This window comes from Ranitomeya variabilis, chromosome 2, assembly GCF_051348905.1.
Source record: "Ranitomeya variabilis isolate aRanVar5 chromosome 2, aRanVar5.hap1, whole genome shotgun sequence".
NCBI lineage: Eukaryota > Metazoa > Chordata > Amphibia > Anura > Dendrobatidae > Ranitomeya > Ranitomeya variabilis.
In genome coordinates, this window is record NC_135233.1 from 1,069,761,439 (window position 1) to 1,069,789,156 (window position 27,718).

Below are 27,718 nucleotides of genomic sequence, written 5' to 3' on the forward strand. Positions count from 1 at the left end.
TCCCATGAGGTCGGGGTTGTGAAAAACTTGCTACACCCCATGATAATCGGCCGGGACTTCAGCCTGTTTTGGGACTTGTGGGGGAAGACTACGATGATAAATAACTCAGACTGTCAGGAGTCTGAATTCCCTGTTTCTTCTGTGGTGCTTTATTGCCCTTTTCCAAGAAGGCATCTGCAGCGCCCCAGAGTCCTGGTCGTTGCAGTACTGACGCTCTGCCACTAAGGGGAGTGATGGTACGTCTGATGGCAACTAAGGAGTTCACCTGACCAGGTATCACAGTCACACACTACATTTAACACTCTGGCCACCAGGGGGAGCAAAGGGTTCTATGTATTAGGCCACTCCTCACAATCTGGTAAAACTGGGGGCTGGATGGGAAGTTAGTCAGAAGCTGACTGGGTTGGAACCAGGCAACATCCTGTGGCAGAGGGTGTTGCGTGGGGAAGATTCAGGGGGGTCTCTGTCAGGGGTGGGATCCTGACAGTGGCCTAGCGAACAGAACAGAACGTTACGGAGCCGCGCCTGCACTCGAATGAGGTGGCATCCTAAGAAAGGAAAAGAAGAGAAGTTTATTGTGGAGAAGTGAGAAACGAGATCGCAGCAAAAAGGAGATAAAGCCAGTAGGAGTCGTGCCGTAAGATCGAGGCAACATCCTACTGAGGCGCGTAGCCGGTGGCCGGAACGCCGAGGAAGTATTTGGCTCCAAGCAATACTTCAAACAGCGGCAGGACAGTTAATTTTAGGTTGGCTGTCTCACCTAAATCACCTAAGCAGACATAGGGGGCAATTGTGGGAGAGGGGCAACACTAGGGTCCCGGAAGAACTCCAGGCCTACCCGTCATACGGGTGCGTCCCGTCCATATCATCTGGAGGGACAGAGAAGAACATCAGATAGTTGTGAGAAAGAACATCAGAGAAAGAACAGAGAAAGAACATCAGAGAAAGAACATCAGATACAGACACAACAGTTGTGAGGACTATCCCGTGGTGCTCAGCAGGGAGGTACTACAACACACAGGCGCTAGAAGGTAGGCACTGATTTCCACCTGCAAAGGAACCTCTGGATGTGCTATCGGACCGGCCGGTCTCAGCCAGCCCTGTTAGCAGTACTCTGGATTGAGGATCCTGAAGCCTTCAGTAAAGAGGTAAAGAGACTTCAACCCTGTGTCCTTGTTATTCATCGCGACCTGCACCACGCACCATCACCACATCTTTCATTGGACGCCCCTTAGCAGGGTCACGGGCCGGGTCTAGCCACCGTGATAACCCCAGGACCGAGACAGAGAGGCCCGGTACTGAGTACCCCGCTGCCCTGCGTCTGGGGGCGCTCCACATCTGCTGTCTCACTTTTGCTCATGTGATCTGCTGTCCCTGTCTTTATAACCCTGGTTACCCTCCCAGTACATGCTTGTGTATTCTGATTGAATTCCTGGCTTTGTGTTGCAAGAGACTGATCCTCTCCAGAGAATCCGGCTTGGCCTTTCCAGCAAACCTTCCCAGCTCGCAGTGGTGCTCATACTATAAGCTGTGTGTCTGTGTTTCTCTGTACCTGCTTCAGCCTGCCTGCTTAGGACATGTAAGCTCAGCCCACTTCAGCTAATCTTGTTATTCAGTGCCAGTATTTTTGACTGTTCTGGACTCTCAGCTCTGCACTGTTTCCGGGACTCTTATTTTGAGATTGCCAGCCCTGTTGTGAACTGTGTCTGTATCTTCTGATCAGCATTCCCCAGTGTGTGCCTCGCCCATGAGATTTTGCTTGCAGCAGTGCTGCATATGAACATCTTCTAATATCATCCTGTTTGCTGTGGTTACTTGAACTGTTGCTCACACACTGCACCTACGTTTGTTTGTATAATACAGACTTGACACCGTTCTCTGGTTCTGTTGCCTCATTTGTCTCAAGCCAAGAGGTTCCTGAGTGTACCACTATAATTGTTACACAGATAGAGGCCAGCCCAACCCTGCTCAATCCCTGTCACAGCCCTAGGTGGAGGAGTTCCCCTTATGTGTCATGGCGGGTGACAAGGATGAGGCAGAGGTCAGTGAGGCTGAGGTTCCTGAACTAAGGTTTTTTGGAGAAAATTTTGGCTTTGCTCAGATGCGGGATTTACATTAAAGAATGCATTCGCAAATGTGTCTGGGGCTGACACCAGGTTCCCACATTTCGCCGTGAATGGCGAGTTACTATATCGGGTAACCACACTGAGGAGAGGGGAGATAGTGGAGCAGCTTTTGGTTCCAGGTCCCTACTGGCGGAGGGTGTTAGACATGGCCCATTCACATGTTTTGGGGGGACATTTGCAGGTTGAGAAAACACAGGAGCGAATAATGCAGAGGTTTTACTTGCCGGGTTGTTACCGGGAGATTTTAAACTTTAGTAGATCCTGCCCCCAAAAAACACCATAAGAGGAAAAACCTCCACTATTCTAAACAAAAAAAACACCAGTATACAGGCAGAGATGCTTACCTGTTCAAGGCCTCCAACAATTGCACTAACCAAGGTACAGCGGACCCAAGTTAAGATGGCAAATACACAGGTGCAATAATACCGATAATGCAGCCACCCTACAATCAGGAATTGGCCGCTTGGTGCACCTGAGCAAACAAATAGTCTGTATGTGGTGTGTTCACACAGGAATGCAAAGTATATGGCTCAAAGCCTATTAATGACGCCATGTAGCGGGCTCACCATAATGCATCCTGTGTGAACAGAGCCCACAGTGTACAGAGCCATCTAGGGCCCAGCCGCACCCTGGAAAAATATACAGTGCACCAAAAACATAACAATGTATGCAAGGTATTGGTCGATATTATGGCCACAATATTTAAGCTGCCAACCCGCGTCAAGGGTCCTTACATATTGGCAGTCCTAATCTAAAAAAACACCATAAGAGGAAAAACCTCCACTATTCTAAACAAAAAAAACACCAGTATACAGGCAGAGATGCTTACCTGTTCAAGGCCTCCAACAATTGCACTAACCAAGGTATACTGCTGTACCTTGGTTAGTGCAATTGTTGGAGGCCTTGAACAGGTAAGCATCTCTGCCTGTATACTGGTGTTTTTTTAGATCCTGCCCCACCTGCCAGAGAACTGCTCCCTCTACTCATTTCCGAAGTCCCCTAGTTCCGTTGCCATTGATAGAGGTCCCATTTGAGAGGATTGCCATGGATCTATTGGATCTCTAGTTAAATCTGCACAAGGGCACCAATACACCTTAGTGGTCATGGACTATGCGACCCAGTACCCGGAAGCCGTGCTCCTCAGAAACGCCTCGAACAAAAGTATAGCCAGGGAACCTGTTCACATTTTTGCATGAACGGGTCTACCAAAGGAGATTTTGACTGATCAAGGGACCCGGTTCATGAGCAAAGTGATGAGGGAACTGTGTAAGGTCCTTCAGATTGCCCAGCTGTGAACCTCACTAAACCATCCGCAGACAGACGGTCTAGTAGATCGCTTAAATAAGACCTTGAAGGCAATACTCAAGAAGCTCGTTGAGAAGGATGGCCAAAATTGGGACTATTTGCTTCCGTTTCTGCTATTCTCGATCCGAGAAGTGCCACAAGCATCTACTGGCTTCTTACTATTCGAGCTCCTGTATGGTCGACATCCGAGAGGGCTCCAGGACATTGCCAAGGAAACCTGGAAAGCTGAGGTCATTCCATACCAGAGCATCATGGAGCATGTCACCCAGTTACAGGAGAGGATGGCGAAGGTGATGCCAATTGTGAAGTAGCATCTTCTGCAGGTGCAGAAAGCCCAGGCAAGGGTGTACAACCGATCAGCAAGAGTGAGGCAGTTCCAGCTTGGCGACCGCATGCTAGTGCTTATCCCCATGGTAGAGAGCAAGTTCCTAGCCAAGTGGCAAGGCCCATACGAGGTAGTGGAGAAGCTGAGTGAAGTCAATTACAAGGTACACCAGCCAGGCTGAAGGAAGCCGAACCAAATATACCATGTGAACTTGCTCAAGCCAACAAGCCTCAAGTGAGAACGGGAATCGCTGGAAACCCCTTGCCTAAGTGCCAGTCACCAAGCCACAGTGGATGATGTCACGTTGCAGAGACTCTCACACCGGCCCAGAGACAACAGTGTCTGGAACTGTTGCAGCAGAACTGTGACCTGTTCTCCAATTTGCCTGGGCGTGCGCAGGTGACAGAGCATGATGTGTTGACGGAGCCACATGTAAGGGTGAATCTCAGGCCAAATCGAATTCCCGAAGCACGTTGGGAGGTAATAGCCAATGAGATGAAGAGGATGTTGGACCTTGGGGTGATCGAGGAGTCAAAAAGCGGATGGCCGAGTCCCATAGTCCTTGTGCCGAAGCCCAACAGAGAGTGGCAGTTCTGCAAAGATTACCGCATACTGAATGAGGTGTCCATATCAGATGTGTATCTCATGCCCCGGGTGGACGAACTCAGTGAGAGACTGGGGACCGCAAGGTACATTACCACCCTTGACCTGATGAAGGGCTATTGACAGATCCCCATGTCCCAGAGTGCTAAGGAGAAGACGGCTTTCTCGATGCCTGATGGGTGTATCCAAAACACCAGGATGCCTTTTGATCTACAAGGGGCCCCAGCAACCTTCCAGAGGGCTATGGATCGAGTGCTGGTTCCGCATAAGAAGTATGACGCCGCCTACCTGGATGACATTGTGGTCTTCAGCCCGGACTGGGGTAGTCATCTACCAATGGTACAGGCTGTTCTGGATGAGTTGAGGAATGCAGGGTTCCCCATCAATCCAAAGGGAGAGGAGAGATCAAGCCCCAGATAAACAAGATTGAGGCGATTCAGAAATGGCCACAACCACTATCCAAGAAGCAAATGAGAGCATTTCTTGGAATTGTGGGTTACTACCGGCGGTTTATCTCGAGGTTTATCATGATTTCCGCACCATTGACGGACCTCCTTCAAGGCGCAAGGTTGATGTTAGTTAAATGGTCAGATGAGGCTGAGATGGCGTTCCAGGAGTTAAAGCAGGCTCTAATGTAAGCATCCAGTTCTGGTCACACCAGACTTCACCAAGGAGTTCATTGTCCAGACAGACGTGTCAGAAGTCGGCTTGGGAGCTGTGCTGTCACAGTAGGTGAATGGGGAGGAGCATCCCATCATGTATCTGAGCAGGAAGCTTTCTTCATGTGAAAGAAACTATGCCATCATCGAAAAAGAGTGCTTAGCCATAAAATGGGCTGTGGATACCGAGGTACTGCCTGCTAGGCCGTAAGTTTAAGCTGATGTCTGATCGTGCCCCTCTGAGGGGGTTGAGGGAAAAATAGGGTAAGAATGCTAGGGTGACGAGATGGTTCTTGGGCCTCCAAGAGTCCACTTTTCAAGTAGAACATAGGCCAGGAAAGTTGAACGGGAATGCAGATGCCCTGTCCAGACTCCCCTGCCTAGCGAGTGAAGGTACCAAAACCCCCAGCTTTGGGCAGAGAGGGGGAATATGTGACAGAGTCACTGGCAGGGTGGTGGAGGGGAGAGATTTGGCACTGCTCTTAATGGCATCAGTGATATAAAACTAGATAATTTTTTCTCCAGCACACTACGTGTTTTGAAGGTTAAGTTGCACAAAAGGGCTGGTTTTATGTGTACCTTCATAGAGCGGGTGGGAAAAGGTCCACTTTATCTTCCCTGGCAGACCAGTCAGGACCTGCGTGAGGTCATGATCATGTGATCAATCACATGATGGAAAATCAGAGGCTTATGTTTAAATAGCCAAGCTCTACAGGCAGTCTGGGTTCAGTTAGCCTGGAGAGAGGAGTCTCTAGAAGCTTTGTGGCTCGTCGAGCACAGACTGAACCTGTGCTGCTCCAGTGCGGGGTGCTGCCTTAAACATAAGGACTGTGTTACAGCATTTTTGTTTTCCTTTTGTTGTTTTGTTCCTGTTTTAGCCAGAAAGGCTGAGTTTTGTTCCAATGAGTTGGTTTATGCTGCCTGACAATAAACCAACAAAGACTTAAAGAGACGACGTTCCCATTTTTTCCTACCTCTATGTGCCGCCACGTGAGTGAACTTCCAAAATATATATATATATAGCTCTGGAAAAATAAAGAGACCACTGCAAAATTTTCAGTTTCTTGCCTAACTGGAACAACGGCAGCAGAGCTGAAACAGTGATGCATAAAAGTTGACTCAGCAATGAGGAATCAGCGTAGCAGTACTGAGTTTGCATCAGAGTCCTAATGCAGCAGAGCTTGCATAACGATATTAGCAGAGCTACTTTCACACAAGTTAAATACCCCAAATTCTGACTGCTTACAGCCTCCATGAGGGCGAGCTCACTGCATACGGATTTATAGTGCTATGTCTCACCTGGAGAGGTGGATGCTCAAAGCCCTTGATCTAGATGAGTGGTTATTATGTAACTCGAATGGATGCCACCTCTGTAGCAAGTCAATAAATGGGATAATGGTGGCAGATGTGTAAGAACTGGAACAATGACAACTGGAGAAGCTTAACTGGGACAATGGCAGCAGAGCTGGAACAGTGATGTAGCAGAGTTGACTCAATCAGCATTGATATATCGGTGTAACAGTTTGCAACAGATGCTCAATACATAATAGACACAAAAACCTCAGTGAAATATTATTGTCATCAAATAGGGCTATAAGTAGCCCATCCAGAAGAAGGCAGAAAAGATACCCACTCCAAAATACATATATGAAAGGAGAAACAAGAGCGTTCAGGTATAGCAAGTTAAAAATATATCTTTTATTGATATTTCAAAGTAAAACGTATATACCACAAATCACCACCAAAATTGTATACAATAAAACATATGCAGGGAAGAAACAGAAACCAGGGAACCAGCAATTGCCACTGCCCGACTGTGCATAGAAAGGTATATAGTATAAATTGCCAGTGCAATAGTATATAAGAATGGTAAGCCAGAAAGTGGTGCATTAGACACGCGAAACGCGCGTCGGGGTCATCCACACTTGGCCCAGGGTCCTTCAATCTCTGCCCGTGGTAAGTCTTTGTCCCTCCTTTGGCTCCACTTTGGACTAAGTTACCTGACATCAGTCCTGTGAGGGTCTGGCTTACCATTCTTCTATACTATTGCACTGGCACTTTATACTATATACCTTTCTATGCACAGTCGGGCAGTCGCAATTGCTGGTTCCCTGGTTTTTCTGTTTCTTCCCTGCATATGTTTTATTGTATACAATTTTGGTGGTGATTTGTGGTATATACATTTTATTTTGAACTATCAAAAAAAGATATATTTTTAACTTGCTATTCCTGAATGCTCTTGTTTCTCCTTTCATAGATGCTCAATACAATTCAATACAATTCTCAATTCTGGCATAAGAATTTGACAGAATTGTCTCAGTGAACAGCAACCAACATAGCAGAGCTGTGTTTGCAACAGAGGCTCAATGCAGCCGAGCCTGCACAGGAATTTACCAGAATTGACTCAGTGATGAGGAACTGGCATTGCGGTGATGAAATACTGAGCACAATGCCACAGAGACTCGATGTAGCAGAGCTGGAACAGCAGAGCTGGAACCATGGAATGGCAGAGTTGTATAGAGGAGACTGATGTATAGGATTTTCCAATCACTAAGTAGTAGCAGGACGCCAACTATATTTACTGAATAATTAGGCAGGGAGATGAGCTGGGCAATATTGCCTGAGAGAGTGACGTCACAGCAGTACATCCGGTAGGGGCATTCAGGAAAGGCGAGTAACATATGATCAGTGGGAGACATATAGTCACAGATATGAACAGCTCCCCTAGTGGTGACTCTCAGTAAAAGTGCTGTCAAAGAATTTAGCTACGACTCAGGAACTAAGGGGGAGCGATATCTACATAAGACCTAAAAGGGGTTAACGTTCAGTGACACATTAATATTGACAAATAGGTTTTCTGACTGTTAGAACATTCTGAATGAAAATCATTTAACCTTGTTGCCATAAACCGTTTATGAACATAACAGCATAACAGAAGCTCCCCGCAGCAGCCGCCGCCGCCATGTTCCCCAATCTGTGCACCATAGCCTGTGGCATAATACACATTCTTCAGGCTTCCTTCAGTAATGCTTCATTTCCCAGCCCCATTAAAATCCCACAGTTAATGAGGACGCAGTGTTACCGGCCCAAACACCTCCGCCCGGAAGACGGCCGCGCTCCGACCATTAACACCACACTGACCAGGAAAAGCTGCTGACAGATATGGGGCGAGTTATGGATGTAATATACTTCCACAGCACTGCGCCTGGAGAATGTCCGAGTCTGATAGAAAGATGAATAATGCAGAACACATCATGCTCTATCTATCTAATCTATCTATTATCTATCTATCTGTTATCTATCTTACCCATACTCTTCTCAATCTATACACTCGGCCTGAGACAACTCATAAGGTCCTATGGCTTCCAGTACCATCTATATGTTGATGGCACTCAGATCTACCTCTCTGGTCCAGATGTCACCTCTCTGCTCTCCAGAATCCCAGAGTGTCTATCAGCCATATCCTCCTTCTTCTCTTCTCGCTTCCTCAAGCTCAATGTGGACAAATCTGAACTAATTATCCTTCCTCCATCTCGCATATCTTCCCTACCTGATCTATCTATCAAAATAAATGAAATCACACTCTCCCCTGTCTCTAAAATCCGCTGCCTCGGAGTAACCCTTGACTCTGCCCTGTCCTTCAAACCGCACATCCAAGCTCTCGCCACCTCCTGTCGCCTCCAGCTCAAAAATATTTCCAGAATCCGTCCTTTCCTCAACCCTCACTCTACCAAAATGCTCGTGCATGCCCTAATCATCTCCCGCCTCGACTACTGCAACATCCTCCTCTGTGGCCTACCTTCTAACACTTTCCCACCCCTCCAGTCCATCCTTAACTCTGCTGCCCAACTAATTAATCTCTGTCCTCGCTACACTCCTGCTTCCCCTTCAAATCCCTTCAATGGCTCCCAATTTCCCAGCCTATCCAGTTTAAACTACTAACGCTGACCTACAAAGCCATCCATAACCTTTCTCCTCCATATGTCTCCGAACTAGTCTCTCAATATCTTCCCTCACGTAATCTCCAGTCCTCCCAAGACCTCCTTCTCTCTTCCACGCTTATTCGCTCCTCACCCAATCGCCTCCAAGACTTCTTCCGAATATCCCCCATCCTCTGGAATTCTGTGCACCAACAGGTCCGGTTATCCACCACATTTGGATCCTTCAAACGAAACCTGAAAACCCACCTCTTCAAAGAAGCTTACAGCCTGTAATGACCCAACGGCCACCTCAATACCATCGGAGCTACTGCAACCGTCGACCTACTGTCTCCAAACCAATAATCCTGTAGAATGTAAGCCCCCAAGGGCAGGGTCCTCTTCCCTCTGTACCAGTTTGTCATTGTTAGTTTTGTTTACTGTAAGTGATATTTGTATTTTGATGTAACCCCTTCTCATGAACAGCACCATGGAGATAATGGTGCTATATAAATAAATAATAATAATCTAGCTATCTATTATCTATCTATTATCTTTTGATTATCACCCAGGAGTGCATTGTTATAATTCACGTTTAATCCACTTTCACTCCTTTCTCTACAGTCACAGTGACTGAACGATGACGCACTGTACAACCACTCCTTCAGCACTCACTATGTGGCCTAGATACTGCACTCTGGGTTTCAATAGGTCACAGTTAGAGGGCTTGACTTTTAGACCATAGCTAGTGAAACTCTTGATGACATCTGACAGGTGCTCAAGGTGTTCTTCGTATGTTCTGGAATATACGATCACATCATCCAGGTAAATCAGGACTGTCTCATAGTTCTTGTGGCCTAGGTAGTATTCCATTAGTTTTTGAAAGTTCCTGGGGCATTGTGCAGCGCCCCAGAGTCCTGGTCGTTGCAGTAATGTCATTCTTCCACCAGGGGAAGTGATATTATGTCTGAAGGTAACAAAGGAGATCTTCCTACCAGGTATCACAAACCATACACTACACTTCACACTCCAGACCACCAGGGGGAGCCTTGCTCCTATCTACTAGGGCACTCCTCACAGAAGGGTAAAACTGGTGGGCTGGATAGAAAGTTAGAGAGATGCTGGCTGGGCTTTGCCCAGGCAACACCTGTCAGGCAGACAGGGGGAAAGGAGGAACATCTGGGCTGCAGACAGAGGGTCCCTGTCAGGGATGGGATCCTGACAGAGGCCTAGCGGGACAGAAAGCTACGGAGCTGCGCCTGCCCCACGTGCGGCAGCATCCTAAGAAAGGACACGAAGAGAATTGTATTGTAGAGAGTGAGAAACGAAGTCACAGCACAAGGAGAAAACACCGGGAGGAGTTCTGCCCTGAAATAGGCTGCCTCCTTCTGAGGCGCGTAGCCGGTGGCTGGAACACCGAGGGAGTAATTGACTCTACGCATTACTTCAGAAACCGGCAGGACAGTCAATTCCAAGTTGGCTGCCCGACCATAATACCTAAGAAGACACAGTGGCAAATGGTGGGCAAATTGTGGGGGTTGGGGCATCTCTAGGGTCCCTATAAACAAGCCTCAGGCCATCAGTAATACGGGTTTGTCCTATCCATACCATCTGGGGGACAGAGAGGAAGAAATAACATCTAGAACATCTACAAGAGTTGTGAGGACCTTACCAAGTTGCTCAGCAGGAAGGTACTACAACACACAGGCGCTAGTAGGAAGGCTACTGATTTCCACCTGGATAAGGGGACTCTGGATTTGCCTTTGGACCGGCCGGACTCTACCTACCCTGTGGTCTGTACCCTGGACTGTGGATGCTGAAGTCTTCAGTAAAAGGTAAAGAGACTGCAACCTTGTGTCCTCGTTATTCTCTGCGCCTTACATCGTCCACCATCACCATCTACACTTCTGGGAAGCCCTGGGGACACACTTCACCTGTGGGAAGGTATACCATCTAGCTGCCATAACATCACCCCAGCGGACCCCTCACCGCAGCGTCGGTCACCCTGACCGAATACCACAGGTGGCGTCATGAACTTCCCCTTTAAAGACCTTTCCCAAAACCATAAAAACTCTATTCCTTTATTGGACGCCCCTCAAAGGGCCACGGACCGGGTCGGGCCACCTTGACATCCCCTGAACCGAAGGACCCGGTGTCGAGTACCCCATTGCCCTACTCTGGGGGCGATCCAATTGCACAGTCCAAATGGCATAGAATTGAATTCAAACAGATGCATAGGTGTTGTGAAAGCTGTTTTCTCTCGGTCTTCTGGGGCTACAGGTACTTGCCAATACCCACTGGTCAGGTCCAATGTTGAGAAGAATGCAGATGACTTCAGGGCTGTGAAGGATTCCTCAATATGTGGCATGGGTTAGGCATCTTTGTGGGTGAAACCATTTAGTTTTCACCATTTAGTTTTCTATAGTCCACACAGAAACGTATGTTTCCATTTTTCTTCCTCACAAGGACAAGTGGTGCCGCCCAGGGACTGTAACTGTCTCTGATAACATTTGTGCTTTTCATGTACTGGATTAACTTTTTCACTGGCTGATGCATCGTTAGAGGGATGGGCCGTTGTCTTTGCCGAATAGGTGGGTGCGAAAAAGTGGGGATGGTGTGCTGGATAACTTCCACTTTCCCAAAGTCCATGGGATTTTTACTGAAGGCTTGATGGTGTTCTTTCACGACCTTCAGAACTCCACTCCTCCACTCGTCTGGCATGTTCTGATCTCCGACATGAATCTCTTTCCACCATGGGATTTCAGGGCTTTTTACAGGACTAACCTCTGTCTGGGCACCTTGTTGGCAGTTCAGCGTGTCTTGACTCAGGATATCGTAGATGAACACTCTTGAAAGCTTGGCAACAGCGCGGTACTTTCCCAACTTCACCCGTTGATCACTAAGATTCAGCAAACGAATAGGGACTCTCCCTCCGGCTACCGTAGCTAGACTTTGGGCAGTCAGGACGGACACTTCACCATTCATTGGGATCGATTCTACTAGGACATCATAGTCTTGACCTCATGGACCTATTTGTGTTTTGCACCAAACCACCATCTCAGCACTTGTGGCCAAAAAGATAAGACGTCTATTCACCACCTGGGCCATACCGATAGTTCCATCTGGAGCAGCAAACTTTTGCTACCCATGCAGTAGGTGTATCGTCCTCTGAATCACCTCTCTTTCTGTGGGTGTGGCCAGAGTCAGTTCATGCTCCAGGGCATCCAACATCTCTTGCAGGCAGTTTTGCAAAACGTTCATACCCAGGACAACAGGGGGAAATCCATCTTCCTGGACATCAACACAAATTAGGCCCTGTCTTGGAAGCTCCGCCTGGCCGATTTTTATTGTGGGTTCCCAATAACTTTGCTGGGAACAGCTTACCTTTTGCTGGCAATAACATTTATGGAGACTGCTCGATGGTGCAGTAACTGGTCAGGATTCCAGTAGAGTTCATAGTAGGAGGCTTGAATGGTGGTGACTTGGGAGTCGGTGTCGAGCAAAGCTGAGAAAGGAATTCTGTCAATTTCAATAGTGGTTACTGGACACCTGCCAATGTATTTAGAGGCCCATGTTGGATCATCTGGACCTAAGTGTTCCTCTCCCTAGGGTTGGTCCTCCCCCTCAGGGTATTCCTGTTTAACTGCTGGCTTCCCTCCAATGTCAAACTGATCCATAGGCTGTCATCCTGGGCATCATAGCTACAGATGAGCGAATCTGTTCGGGTCCCTCCTTATTTGGCAAGCTATAGCGCTTACCAAATAAGCTGCAGAGGGAACCCAGCTACCTGGATCGCTCCTCCTGATCTGCTGTCCGGCGCCACAGCTGCATGTCTCGCGGCTGTATCACTGTCAGAACACATGCATGGAGAGCCTGTTTGTTGTGTTGTGACAGTGAAACATCCACGATGCATGCAGCTGCAGCGCCGGAAAGCTGATCAGCAGGAGCGATCCAGAAAACTGGGTTCCCTCTGCAGCTTATTTGGTAAGCACTATAGCTTGCCGGATAAGGAGGGACTCGAACAGATTCGCTCATCTCTAGTAATAGCCACTGTCTCTGTGGGACCAGGACTCTTCAGTTTGCAGATTCTGCTATTGCTTGAAATCTTTTAGCTCCTCATACACCACTGTCAGTCTCTTAGTGAGTTCTACTACTTGCTCCCTCAGGTCACGTTGAACTTGAACTCAATTGGTAACAGTTTCTTTGAAGCCAGTTGGTGGCGCTATTTCAGGTCTAGGGAAAGCACTTATCTGGTTCTTATGCTGGTTACATGGGCTACTACAAGCTGGAACTTGGCTGGAATCTGCTTCTACTCCCAAGACTCTAATGGCTATCTCCTTGAAATCTAGGAATCAGCTGTCTGGGTTCTGCAGGGACAGTATCCTCAGTTGAGTTTTGAGAATCTCTGTCCTTGCCCCCTCTACAAACTGGTTCCATGATCTGCATTCATCACTTCACGAGGATCCACCTGATGTATGGCACGCAGTGCTTCTTGCAAGCTAAGAGCAAAAACTCTGAGTGACTCATCAAGCTGCTGTTTTCTGCCAAATAACCATATTTTTAATTCTGGGGCAGTTCTGGTCTCAAAAGTGGCACTCAGCCTCGTAAAGATTTGTTCCACAGTTCTTTTCTCAGTATGGGGCCAGGACTTCACCTCCCTTAGAGCTGCTCCACTCAATGGACTAATATTTCCACCTTCTGCCTTGCAGACACTGGATTAAGTCTAAACATAGCTTGCATCTTTTCTCTATAGTCTCCTAATTCATGGGCATTTCCTTTATAGCTTGGGAGCCATGGTGCTCCGAAATAATACGGTATAGTTAGAGGCATTGTGTGGGTCATGATGTCAGCTCCACTATTTGCTAAACAGATCACACTCTTTATCCTCATACATTTTGTATGGTTTATTATAGTCAGATGCTGGTACTGTTTGCTTACCCTCTTCCAGGGGTGCGGTACCTTTTATTTCGGCTATGATCTGGCTCTATGCTGCTGCTTGAATCACTGATGCTGCACTGTCATCCTGCATATAAGGTGGGACTTCCTCTTCCTTGGCGTGTTGTGCTGCAATTGGTTGAGGCACGATGAAGAAGGCGAGACTTTCTTCTGGTACTGCCATTAACCCCTAAATGACCAGAGGTATTTTTGTTTTTTGTGGGATGAGTTGTACTGTTGAATAACAGCATCGGTTTCGTTACCATTTCGTGTACTCGAAAATGGGAAAAAAAAAAATTCCAAGTGCTGAGAAATTGAAAAAAAAGGTGCAATCCCACCGTTTTTTTTTATGTTTTTTTTTACCATGTTCACTAAATGCTAAAACTGACCTGCCATTATGATTCTCCTGGTCATTACGAGTTCATAGACACCAAACATGTCTAGTTTCTTTTTTAAGTGGTGAAAACAAAATTCCAAAGTTTGTTTTAAAAAAAAATTGCACCATTTTCCGAGACCCGTAACATCTACATTTTTCGTGATCTCGGGTTGGGTGAGGGCTTATTTTTTGCGTGCCGAGCTGATGTTTTTAATGATACCATTTTGGTGCAGATACGATCTTTTTATCGCACATTATTGCATTTTAATGCAATGTTACGGCGATCAAAAAAACTTAATTCTGGTGTTTTGACTTTTTTCTCTTTACGCCGTTTTACGATCAGGCTAATTTTTTTTATATTGATAGATTGGGTGATTCTGAATGCGATGATACCAAATATATGTAAGTTGAATTTTGTATTGTTTTATTTTGAATGGGGCAAAATGGGGGTGATTTGATCTTTTTTATTTTTTTAATATTTTTAAAAACATTTTTTTAAAAACTCTAGGCATGCTTCAATAGTCTCCATGGAAGAATAGAACTGCAGTAGTCCGATCGGCGCTGCTACATATAGGCCGATGGTCAGATCACATGTATGTAGCAGAATTGCTGACTGAGTTGAGCGAATCTGATTGTGCCAGGGCTTATTCGGCAAGTTATAGCGCTTACTGAATAAGCTGCAGAGGGAACCCTGATTCATGGATTGCTCCAGCTGATCAGCTGTTCGGCTCCCCAGTTGCATGTGTCGCGGCTGTGTGACACTCACAGCACATGCATAGCTTGCTGAATAAGCCCTGGTCCGATCAAATTTGCTCATCTCTAGTCTGCTAGAGACCTCTGGTTTTCATCCCAACCCAACAGTGACCCGCAATCACGTGATGGGGTCACCGATGGGCTGGATTTCCGGCGCGCTTGCCGGAAGCATGCGTTAAATGCCGCTGTCAAAGTTTGACAGCGGCATTTAATTAGTTAACAGCCCGGGGTAGATTGAAATTCCACCTGCGGCTGTTAGAGGCACATGTCAGCTATTCAAAACAGCTGACATGTGCCGGAAAAGATGTGTGTTCACTGCCAGAGCCCACATCAAAGGGAGAAAGGGAGGTAGTTCCTCCATCACAGATTCAATTCCAATGCAGCAAGCACAGTTATTTTCCAGTCTTGTAACGCAGGTACATAAATGGTGCAGCCAGTCCGGAATACGACCTGCTTGCATGCACAGTCTCTCACACAACTGCCTGCAGCTCAGCCTGTGGTTCCTGGTACAGGAGCTCTGAGTTTCCTTACCTGCTCCTTCCTCACACAAGATGTCTCCTTCTCCCTGCTGCTAAGCCCAGGACCTGGTCATGTGGTCTAACCATGTGACCTTATTGCCATATAGGAAAGCAGGGGTTGACTTATTAACTCTTTAGTAATCTCCTGGAAGCAGAACATAATAAGTCCATCAGTTTATGCATATTTAAATCACTTCTATGTACTGGATTGTAAGCAGGGCCGGACTGGCCATCGGGCACTTCTGGCAAATGCCAGAAGGGCCAGTGCCAGTAGTGGGCCGCTGCATGCCGATTCACCCCCCCACCAGTGCCGCCGCCGCATTCAACTATACCGGCGTGGTACAGTTGAATGCAATGATGGAGGACAGAGCGTCTGCTGACTCCCCCTCTCCTGTCATTCCCCGCTCTGCCTCTGACACTGCGGGTGCACGCGCACTCACTGTGTGCCAGGCAGCGCAGCGGCAGCTGCCAAGACAGGAGCAGGGAGCAACGCGGGCACGAGGAGAGGTGAGGAGTGTGGGTTTTTTTCTCTTCTACTGGACTGTGGGGCCATTCTGGGGGGGGGAGAGATATGTGGGCTGTGCTGTATACTACTATGTGGGCTGTGCTGTATACGGCTAAGTGGGCTGTGCTGTATACTACTACGTGGGCTGTGCTCTGTACTGCTACGTGGGTGTGCTGTATACTGTTATGTGGGCTGTGCTGTATACAGCTACGTGGGTGTGCTGTATACTGCTACATGGGCTGTGCTGTATACTGATACGTGGGCTGTGCTGTATACTGCTACATGGGCTGTGCTGTATACTACTATGTGGGCTGTGCTGTATACTACTGTGTGGGCTGTGCTGTATACTACTACGTGGGCTGTGTTATCTGCTATGCAGGCTGTGCTATATACTATGCGGGTTGTGCTATATACTATGCGGGCTTTGCTATATACTATGGGGGGTATATTATATTCTATGGGGGAGGCCGTGTTATATACTATGTGGCTGTGTTATTTACTATTGTGAGGGTATATTATATTCTATGGGGGTGGCTGTGTTATATACTATGGGGGTATATTATATTCTATGGGGAGGCTGTGTTATATACCTTGGGGGCTGCATTATATTCTATGGGGGCTACATTATATATTATGGAGAGGTGGGCTGTATTATATTCTATGGGGGGCTGTATTAGATTTTATGAGGGATGATTGCATCATACTCTTTGATGGGGCTGCATTATATTCTGTGGGGAGGTGGGCTGTATTATATTCTATTCGGGGCTACATTATATTCTATGGGCGGCTGTATTATATTTATATTCTTTGAGGGGTGATTGCATCATACTCTATGAGGGGGCGGAATTAAACTATGAGGGGGGCTGCATTGTATTCTATGGGGTGGCTGCATTATACTCTGGGGTGGCTGCATTATACTCTGGGGTGGCTGCATTATATTCTGTAGGGTGGTGGCTGCATTATACTATATGTGAGCGGCATTATACTGTATCGAGGACTATGGGGAATACGTTATACTATATAAAGAACTATAGGGTGTATTATACTATGGGAAGTGAATTGTACTACATGGATGACTATGGCGGTGCATTATACTATATGAAGCACTATGAGGAGTGTATTATGCTATATGGAGGACTGAGCAGTGTATTTTAATATATGGAGGACTATAGGGAGTGTATTATACTATATGGAGGACTGCGGTGCACATTATAATATATGGAGGACTATGGGGTGTATTTTACTAAACAAGTAAAATGCTGCATATTCAGATTGTTTTTGCTGGAACAAAAATCATTGTTCTCAGCAGCACATTGCCAGTGTAAACTGTAGATGTGCTGCTGATAACATGATACTGTATGGGGATCTGTTAGTGATCTATTAGTGATCGTTCTGTCCCATCATTATTCCTCAGCTGGTGGAAAGAGGCCGGGAAACAAGCATTGAACAACTTCAGTATTGTCGATCAAACTCATTTAGCGGCCTGAACTCAGCGCTTGTAAATACAGCCGCAATGCTTTTGTGTGATGTGCAATATGTTAGCATTTGGGGCCCCATTTTAAACTTCGCCTAGAGCCCCACTTTGCCTAAAACCGGCCCTGCCTACAAGTGTACAAAGATATTATACAGTCACCATGTGACAAGTGGGCCTGTGTGACTTCAAATGCCAGGGCTGAAGTTTAGTCCCAGTCCGGCCCTGATGGTAAGGTACATTATATGCCAAGGAAATGTGAACATTGTGAAAATATAATGAGGAAGCTGCCAGCACTGCTACATTTTAAAGGTACATACACAACAACTTTGGGGCATTACATATTCACCCACTTTAAAAATATGTATGTCCCCATGCATCTGGAACATCTTACCGTGTTCTAGAACAACCTATAAGTGGAACATATAAAATGCAAAAAGTGAGATATTATGAGTCCTTGAGTCTCTGTATCAATGCTGTAACCTGGACATCTTAAACATGCAACTTTGTGGCATTACATATTGTATGCCTCTATTTTTCTTTCTTTCTCTTTCTTTCTTTTTATCTTTCTCTTTCTTTCTTTCTTTCTTTCTTTCTTTCTTTCTTTCTTTCTTTCTCTTTCTTTCTTTCTCTTTCTTTCTTTCTTTCTTTCTTTCTTTCTTTCTTTCTTATATTCTATCCATCTATTTATCTATAATATCTCATGTATCTCTCTCGCTCTCTTGTACTGTCCATTGTATAAGTACGGGGAGATTTATAGCGCCACCTTTTGATGGATAAGTAGCACCAGAACTTTTTTGTTCTTGTTCCAGATCCAGATCGCGCTCCCGTTAGTTGCAGCTTGTGACATGAGCCCCAGATGTTTCATGTAAGTAATATAACACGTGAGGCCAGAAGTCTCGACACCTCACAAGGAAATTCCCTGTTACACGTTACTTTCCCTCCTGATTGTGCAGCACATAAAACACGGCAATCGCAAAAACCTAAATCAAGCCCCGTGGAGGGCGATTAGTCTGGTGGAGGTGAGATGTGCGTCTTAGCGGCTGCTCCATTACTGCTAAATCTGCTACAACCTGGATTTTCAGACAGAGATTAAGAAGTAATCTGCTCGTAGTGATGGGGGTTTATTTCTTTATTTTGCATTTTACTTCACAGCTACCTGCCACCTCTAGAGGGAGCTTAAGAGCTAATTAATTTAGGGTCTGGTCTTGGGGTCTGAATTAATTTGGGGGTTTGGTCTGGAGTCTTAATTGATGTTCGGATCTAGTTTAAGGTCTGATTTGAGGGAGTGAATTAATTTTGAGCTCTTGTGTTGGGTCTGAGCGAATATTAGTCTCTGGTCTAGGGTATAAATTAATTTTCTGGATTGGTTTTGGGGTCTTACTAAATTCTAGAGTTTAGTCTAGGGTTTAAGTGAATTTTGGGACCTAGTGTAAAGCCCGAATTTCCTGGAGATCTCGTCTGACATCTGACTCAATATTAGAGCCTGGTCCCAGGTCTGCTATGGGATCTATATTAAATTTTGGGGGTCTGGTCTGCGGGTTGAATGAATGTTAGAGTTTTGTCTAGGGTCTAAATGAATTTTAGGGCTTAGACTAGGGGTCTAAATTAATTTTGGGATCTGCTCTAAGGTTTAAATAAATGTTAGGGTCCAAGCTAGCATCTAGTTGACTTTTGCTACCTGATCAATGGTACAAAATATTTTGAAATTTGGTCTGAAATCTGAATTAATTATAAGGTCTGGTCTGAAGTGTGATTTGGGTTTTGAATTAACTTTCTGGAAATTAATTTAAGATCTGGCCTGGGGTCTGAATTTATTTTGGGGCTTGGTCTGAGGTCTTAAAGGATTTTTAAGGCCTAGTTTAAGGTCTAAATTTATGTTTGAATTAATTTTGGGCACTCGGGTTAGAGCTGAGTAAATATTCACGTCTAAAATAGTTTTAAGGTCTGGTTTGGATTTTAATAAATTGTGGTAGATCGGCTCACTCGGATGCACATGGAGGTAGTCAATGGAACACTACGCCTTTAAGGATGCACTTGGTTTATTTAATGCAGCATAAACCAAGGTTTTAAGCACAAAAATAAACATGGCCCTCTGGGCAAAACAGCAAATCAAAACGGTAGCACTTTGTGCAGTCCTTGCACTAGTGGGGGTCAACACAATCAGGGTTAACAATGTCCTTGCACAAGCACTATGTACCTAAACACTCTCCTGGAATCTTCCTCTCCTGGCCCTCAACAATCCCGACTAACACTGTAGTTCAGCTATTCAAGGCCAGGCCATGTGACTCTCCATAATGTGACTGATCACATGATTCTGACATCACACAGGTCCTGTCAGGACTCTGCATGTGGAGATACGCTGAACCCCCTCCCACCCACTCTACGGAGGTCCACTTAAACCGTCCCATAGCATAACTCTCATTTCATAGTCTCAACATCTAGTGTGCTGTAGGAAACTACTCTGGTTTTTCATCATTGTCCCCTTCATGTGCAGTGACACGCATCTCCCCTCCATCACTTCTCCAGTGATTCTGTCACAAAATCTTAGTGTTTAGTATACGGTGTAAATTTATTTTGTAGCCTGGTGTAAAATCCTAATTATTTGAGGACCTAGTTTGATGTCTAACTCAACTTTAGAGCCTAGTCCGAGGTCTGCTATGGGATCTAAATTAACTCTGGAGTCTGGTCTAGGATCTAAATGAATTGTGGGGCTTAGTCTGGGTTCTGAATTAATTTGGGGTCTGGTTTAGAGTTTAAATTTGTCTAGAATCTAATTGACTTTTGCTGGTCAAGGGTACAAATTATTTTAGGGTTTGGTCTGAGGTTTGAATTAATTTTAAGGTCTGATCCGAAATGTGATTTGGGTTCGAAATTAATTTTAGGAACTGGAAAGACAGACAAAGGATCTTTTGGGTCTGGGTTAGGGATTTACTTAATTTTGGGATTTGAATGAGCCCTTGTCATTAATTTTGGGAACAGGACTGACAGACAAATTTGGGGTTTGGTCTGGAGACCGAGCAAATTTTTGACACACAATCTGTGATCTGATTTAATTTTTTGAGTCTAGTCTTGGGGTCCGAATGAACTTTGGATCAGGTTGGGGCGGTCTGTATACATTTAAGGGTACAGGATCTGATTGAATTTTTGGGTCTGGTTTGGGGATTTTAAAGAATTGTGGACTTGATCATCAGGTTTGAATGAATTTTGGGGTCTGATTACATTTAGGGGTTTAGTGTGTGAGTAATAAAAGACCCTCGTTAACTGATATTAATTGTGAGCTTCGGAATCTAATTTTTCTCCGATTCCGGCTCCTGCCAGAGGTCAATCACAAGGGCCAATTGAATCTTCCACCTTAACCATTGTTTGGCCAAACGGCCACCGCAACACAAACTTAGGTCATGTGGGTTAACCATTTGGTTGCCTGCTAAGATCATCACCTGATGTAATATTCTCTTCAACAGGATATAAAACCCTCCTACAGGAATTTTCCAGCTGCCATAAAAGTTATTTATTTGCTCCTCACGGTCAATAGTATAAAAATAGCAGAATACACAAGATTTTATTTTCAGGCAGTGAATATTTTTGGATTTTTTTTATGAGGGGCGCAGTGGCTGGCACCGGGCAGTGGACTCGCTACTTCCCTGGCTGTCAGCGCGGGGTATTAGGACGCTGTTTTGTTTTTTACTATGTGCTGCTCAGACAAGAGCGAGTTCATCCGGAGCAGCGCTCAAAACCCCGGGCTGCCACATACAGGTTGTTTTGGACGCAGCAGCAGCTTATAAACCTCTGTGGTTTCCGCTGTTTCTTGGAATCGTTTTGTTAGCTAATGTCATGTCATACAGTAGTACCGCCGCCCCGGCCATAACAAGATGCACATTACCAGAGCTGGAAATTTACAGCACATTCAGTACAGCACTTTCCCATAACGTAGCTGACCTATATTAATCTGTCTTGTAAATATATTTAAAGGGGTCGTTTCATTTCCACAATCATTTTATTTAACAGAAGCTAATAAGCCACATGGAGCCAAACAACTATTGTCATATACAGGTCCTTCTCAAAAAATTAGCATATAGCGTTAAATTTCATTATTTACCATAATGTAATGATTACAATTAAACTTTCATATATTATAGATTCATTATCCACCAACTGAAATTTGTCAGGTCTTTTATTGTTTTAATACTGATGATTTTGGCCTACAACTCCTGATAACCCAAAAAACCTGTCTCAATAAATTAGCATATCAAGAAAAGGTTCTCTAAACGACCTATTACCCTAATCTTCTGAATCAACTAATTAACTCTAAACACATGCAAAAGATACCTGAGGCTTTTAAAAACTCCCTGCCTGGTTCATTACTCAAAACCCCCATCATGGGTAAGACTAGCGACCTGACAGATGTCAAGAAGGCCATCATTGACACCCTCAAGCAAGAGGGTAAGACCCAGAAAGAAATTTCTCAACAAATAGGCTGTTCCCAGAGTGCTGTATCAAGGCACCTCAATGGTAAGTCTGTTGGAAGGAAACAATGTGGCAGAAAACGCTGTACAACGAGAAGAGGTGACCGGACCCTGAGGAAGATTGTGGAGAAGGACCGATTCCAGACCTTGGGGAACCTGAGGAAGCAGTGGACTGAGTCTGGTGTGGAGGAAATGGGCTACAGGTGCCGCATTCCCCAGGTAAAGCCACTTTTGAACCATAAACAGCGGCAGAAGCGCCTGACCTGGGCTACAGAGAAGCAGCACTGGACTGTTGCTAAGTGGTCCCAAGTACTTTTTTCTGATGAAAGCAAATTTTGCATGTCATTCGGAAATCAAGGTGCCAGAGTCTGGAGGAAGACTGGGGAGAAGGAAATGCCAAAATGCCTGAAGTCCAGTGTCAAGTACCCACAGTCAGTGATGGTATGGGGTGCCATGTCAGCTGCTGGTGTTGGTCCACTGTGTTTCATCAAGGGCAGGGTCAATGCAGCTAGCTATCAGGAGATTTTGGAGCACTTCATGCTTCCATCGGCTGAAATGCTTTATGGAGATGAAGATTTCATTTTCCAGCACGACCTGGCACCTGCTCGCAGTGCCAAAACCACTGGTAAATGGTTTACTGACCATGGTATTACTGTGCTCAATTGGCCTGCCAACTCTCCTGACCTGAACCCCATAGAGAATCTGTGGGATATTGTGAAGAGAAAGTTGAGAGACGCAAGACCCAACACTCTGGATGAGCTTAAGGCCGCTATTGAAGCATCCTGGGCCTCCATAACATCTCAGCAGTGTCACAGGCTGATTGCCTCCATGCCACGCCGCATTGAAGCAGTCATTTCTGCCAAACGATTCCCGACCAAGTATTGAGTGCATAACTGAACATTATTATTTGATGTTTTTTTTGTTTGTTATTAAAAAACACTTTTATTTGATTGGACGGGTGAAATATGCTAATTTATTGAGACAGGTTTTTTGGGTTATCAGGAGTTGTATGCCAAAATCATCAGTATTAAAACAATAAAAGACCTGACAAATTTCAGTTGGTGGATAATGAATCTATAATATATGAAAGTTTAATTGTAATCATTACATTATGGTAAATAATGAAATTTAACACTATATGCTAATTTTTTGAGAAGGACCTGTACAACCCATTAATTATATGTCTGGAGAGCCAAAACATTCACCACACTATCAAAATTATAATAAAAATTCACATAATACCACCACATAGTGCCAAGATTATATTAGCGTTATAAGAATAAGGAAAATATCAAAATGAAAAAAAAGTTACATAATTCTGCCATATGGTGCCAAGAATTTATTACCATATACAGTCCAGTCAATATAAGTAGATATATCACCCAAATATCCACTTAACTCCGGACATATCCACTAAAAATGTCATGGGGCCCATGAAAAGTGGCCATGGGCTAACTATCAGGAAGTGCCTGCTGTTCAATAGCCCTGTCCCCTCCCACCATGGGCTAATCCCAAACATTAGCTGTGTCTTATCATATATGCCAGTATGTACTAAGCCTATTGTTTATATCTTATGTCCTAAATTCTATTCTATATCTCTACCCTATGCTGTACACTGGCAAATCACAGTCTATTCACAATAAACACTAAAACTGCAGTACCTAGTTCACATTTCAGGTGACACAATGTATGTATCAAACACATGACATTATGTACATGATGTGATTAGTGTTTTTAGGGATAGAAACATTACAGCACAGTCCACCACTCTTACACCCAAGTGGGGCATCGATATCTGACCGAGTAGGCCGGTGAGTGATGTATGGGTATGAATTGCACCTAGAAAAGAAGTCTTCCATTGTAGTTGGCAAAATAGAGACATCCCCCTCGGAAGTGCCTGTAAATACCCCATCAGAGAGGCACTGCCCACTTTAAACAAATCCGACCTTGATTATCGCCAACTTTCCTGGGATTGTTTCCAAAGGTTGGAAAATTCTGGCAAAATCAGAGTAGCCTTGACACATCAAGAATGGAGCCACGTAGGTGAAGTGCATGCCAGTAAAAGGGGTACTGAGGGTTGTAGTGGCCAGAAACGGCCTAGTGGAGGTGAGAAAAGGGAGTTTTACTATAGATGCAGGTCATATGGGATAACGAGGGGCCAGGGGTTGATGTTGGGATTGGATTTCGACCAGTGTTCAGGAGACTTAAATGGGGAGAACCACCATTATGGCATCTGAAATGGGTAAAGTTGCTTGTGACCCAGTACTAGGGATAAGTGGACCCGTGGATGCTCGGATTTGTGCAAAGTTTAGACCAAAGCTCAGTTCAGGTACCTGGACTCTTCCCGATCTTGAATCCCATAGAAGTCAATTAGGACTCGAACTTTGATACTGTAAAATAGTCAAGGTGGTAGAGGGCTGAAAAAGTCTCTTTCACACTTTAACAATCTCTTTCTTTCTCCCCGAACATTGCAGTTCGGGTTCGCTCATCTCAACCCAGTATCTATTTCCAGGTGTCAGATCATTTTGCTATACACCTATCGACCTTGGACATATGGATAAGTCCTGGAGCTGTGCATGCGCTATCATCACCGGATGTTCAGCTGATATGGCAGCTGACACCCAGAACTCACTGACAGGAGCGGAACCCGCACCGCTTACGGCAGTTTAACACTCTAAATTCTGTGATCAATAGCGATTGCAGCATTTAGAAGGCAGGCAGAGATAAGGCCCCTTCTGATCTCCAATCGGCGCACCTATCGCAAGAGCCTGATCTTTGACATAGTGAAATGATGATGTCATTCGGGTCACCAAAGCTAGCAAGCTTGTTACACCATGCTCAGAGAAAATGTGAGTGAGAATGGTACCAATAAAAACGTCATCTTGTCCCACAAAAAACAAACCCTCACACGACTCTGTTGGCAGAAATATGGAAAAATTATAGCTATCAAAATATGTTAATGCCCAATAAAAAGCAATGCAAGAACTAGTTTTTGCAATAAGAAGCATATTTTACTATGTGACAGTAGCCAAACATAAAAAACACTATAAATCTGGTATCACTGTAATTGCACCAACCCGAAGAATAAAGTTGCCTAATCACTAATACCACACGAGAAACGGCGTAAAATATAAATAAAAACAATTCTTCACATGTTGTTGATTTTTTCAGTCTGCCTCCCTAAGTTCAGACTTATCCTGCACTCTGCACTGAGCGCTTACATCGGGGTTTCTGTGTAAATCTCTGAAATATGTGGCAGAAGATTCCCTACAGTGAGGCACATGGAGGCACTGTGGACACTGTGTGGTCTGTGATCCGGCAGTGTCCATCTTTTTAGGATTGCATAAAAGTGCAGTTGGCCACAGTTTTTTGCAAGAAGCCAGATAGAGTCCAAAGTAACTCTGCTGCCTCATTATAGTGAATGGATCCCCCAGGGGTTTCAGTTGAATCACGTCACTTGGAGATTTAGACGGAAACCTCAAAGTAAGAGCTCAGCGTAGAGCGCAGGATTAATGTGATTCCAAATGTTATGTAAAATATTCACAACAAAAGCTTCAAATCATTCCACAGAAAAAAACATGTAACCACTCAGGTCCATTATCTGTTATCGGAAATATAGAGGGCGTCAACGTTACTGGTAGTACAAAGGCTCTGGAAAAGTTGAATGGCTCCTCGTCTCCCAAAAGAATTCAGCAAATTCTGTGCTCCCAAATCCAAATGCCTCTCTCCCTTCTGATTTCCCGTGTGCCTAAACCACATTTAGTGTCCACATGTTTGTCATTTCTGTAGTGATGAGAGCCCGTCTAATTTATGCCTGCTTCTCTCCAGAAGCACAAACTGGGCGCTACAACGTATTGAGCACTACAACAAACTGGACACTACAATGGCAGTTTGCAGTTTTCACTCAGCAACATCCACTACTGCTTGTTTCTGGAAAACACCCATGGAGTCAAAATCATCACTACACCTGTAGATAAATTCCGAAAGTTGTATAATTTCCAAAATTGGGTCACTTGAGGAGGGATTCTGATCTTCTAGTGCTTAGATGCTCTGTATATGGAGTTTGCAAACTATTTTAGGAATATCTGCGCTCCACTGCGTTCCAGGAGGCACATAGCACTCAGTTCCCTGCGAGTCTAAGCAGTACTGTGCAGCCACATATGAGGTATTGCCACACTCTGCAACAATTGTGGGACAAATTCTGGTGTCATTTTTACCAATTTCCACATGTGAAAATGTAAAATCTGGGGCTAAAACAAAAGTTTGGTGGTAAAAATGTAATTATTTTTTCTTCACTGTCCAATAGTATAAAATTCTGTGACCCACCCATGATGACAATATGATCACTGCACCCCTAGATAAATTCATTGAGAGATGTAGTTTGTAAAATGAAGTCACTTATTGGGTCAAAACTGCTGTTTTGGCAACTCAGGAGCTCTCACGATGGGTCGTGGCATCAGCAAACCATAACAGTGAAATCTGCACTATAATATATATACAGTATATATACATTTTTTCCTATTAGCCATAAGAAAAATTAAAAACGTGGGGCTAGAACAACATTTTAGTGGTAAAAATTTAATTTTTCTTTACCGCCCAATGATATAAAATTCTGTGAGGCACATGTGTTGTGAATATAATCATTGCACCCCTAGATGAATTCATTGGGGCATGTAGTTTGTAAAATGAGGTAATTTACGGGTGATTTCCGCTGTCCTTACAGCTCAGGACCTCTGCCAATGTGACATTGCACCATCAAACCAGTCCAGCAAACTTTGAACTCCAATATGGTGCTTCTTCTCTCCTGAGCCCACTGCCTAAAAAGTGGTTTTCAACTATATATGGTTGATCGGTGTACTCATGAGAAATTGTATAACAAATTTGGGGGCCTATTTTCTCCTGTTATCCTAGCGAAAATGAAAACTTGTGGCTAATACAACATTTTTGTGGTAAAAATATTTTTTTTCATTTTCACAGATCCTCATTGTAAAATTCTGTGAAGCACCTGTGTGTTTAAATTGCTCACCACACATCTAGATTCATTCTTTGAGGGGTCTGATTTCCAAAATGAGGTCAATTGTGGGAGATTTCCACTGTTTAGTGTCATCAAGAGCTCTCCAAACATCAGGGGCTTTCCAAACTCTACATGGCATTCACTAATGATTGAAGCCAATTTTCCTCTTGAGTCAAGTTAAATGGTTCCATTCTGAGCCCAGTTGTGCACCCAAACAGTAGTTTTCCCCCACAAATGGAATATCTGCGTCCTCAGAAGAAATTGCTTAATACATTTTATCATGCAATTTCTGCTGTTAACCTGTTAACCTTGTGAAAATAAAGAATTGGGGCTAAAAGAACATTTTTATTGAAAATGTGATTTTTTTATTTTCACAGCTCAACATAAAATTCTGTGAAGCACCTGGGGATTCAGGGTGCTCACCATACATATAGATACATTCCTTGAGGAGTCTAGTTTCCAAAACAAGGTCACTTGTGGGGTGTTTCCAATGTTTAGGAGCAGAGGTCTCCAACCGCAACATGGTGTCAGCTAATGATTCCAACCAATTTTGCTTTCAAATAGTCAAACGGTTCTCCCTCCCTTCCGAGCCCTGCCATGAGCCCAAACAGTAGTTTTCCACCACATATGGGGTATCGGTGTGCTCTGGAAAAATTGCACAACAACTTTTAAGGTCCATTTTTTCTTGTTATCCTGGTGAAAAAAAATATTTTGAGCTAAAAAAATGTTGTGGAAAAATTAGATT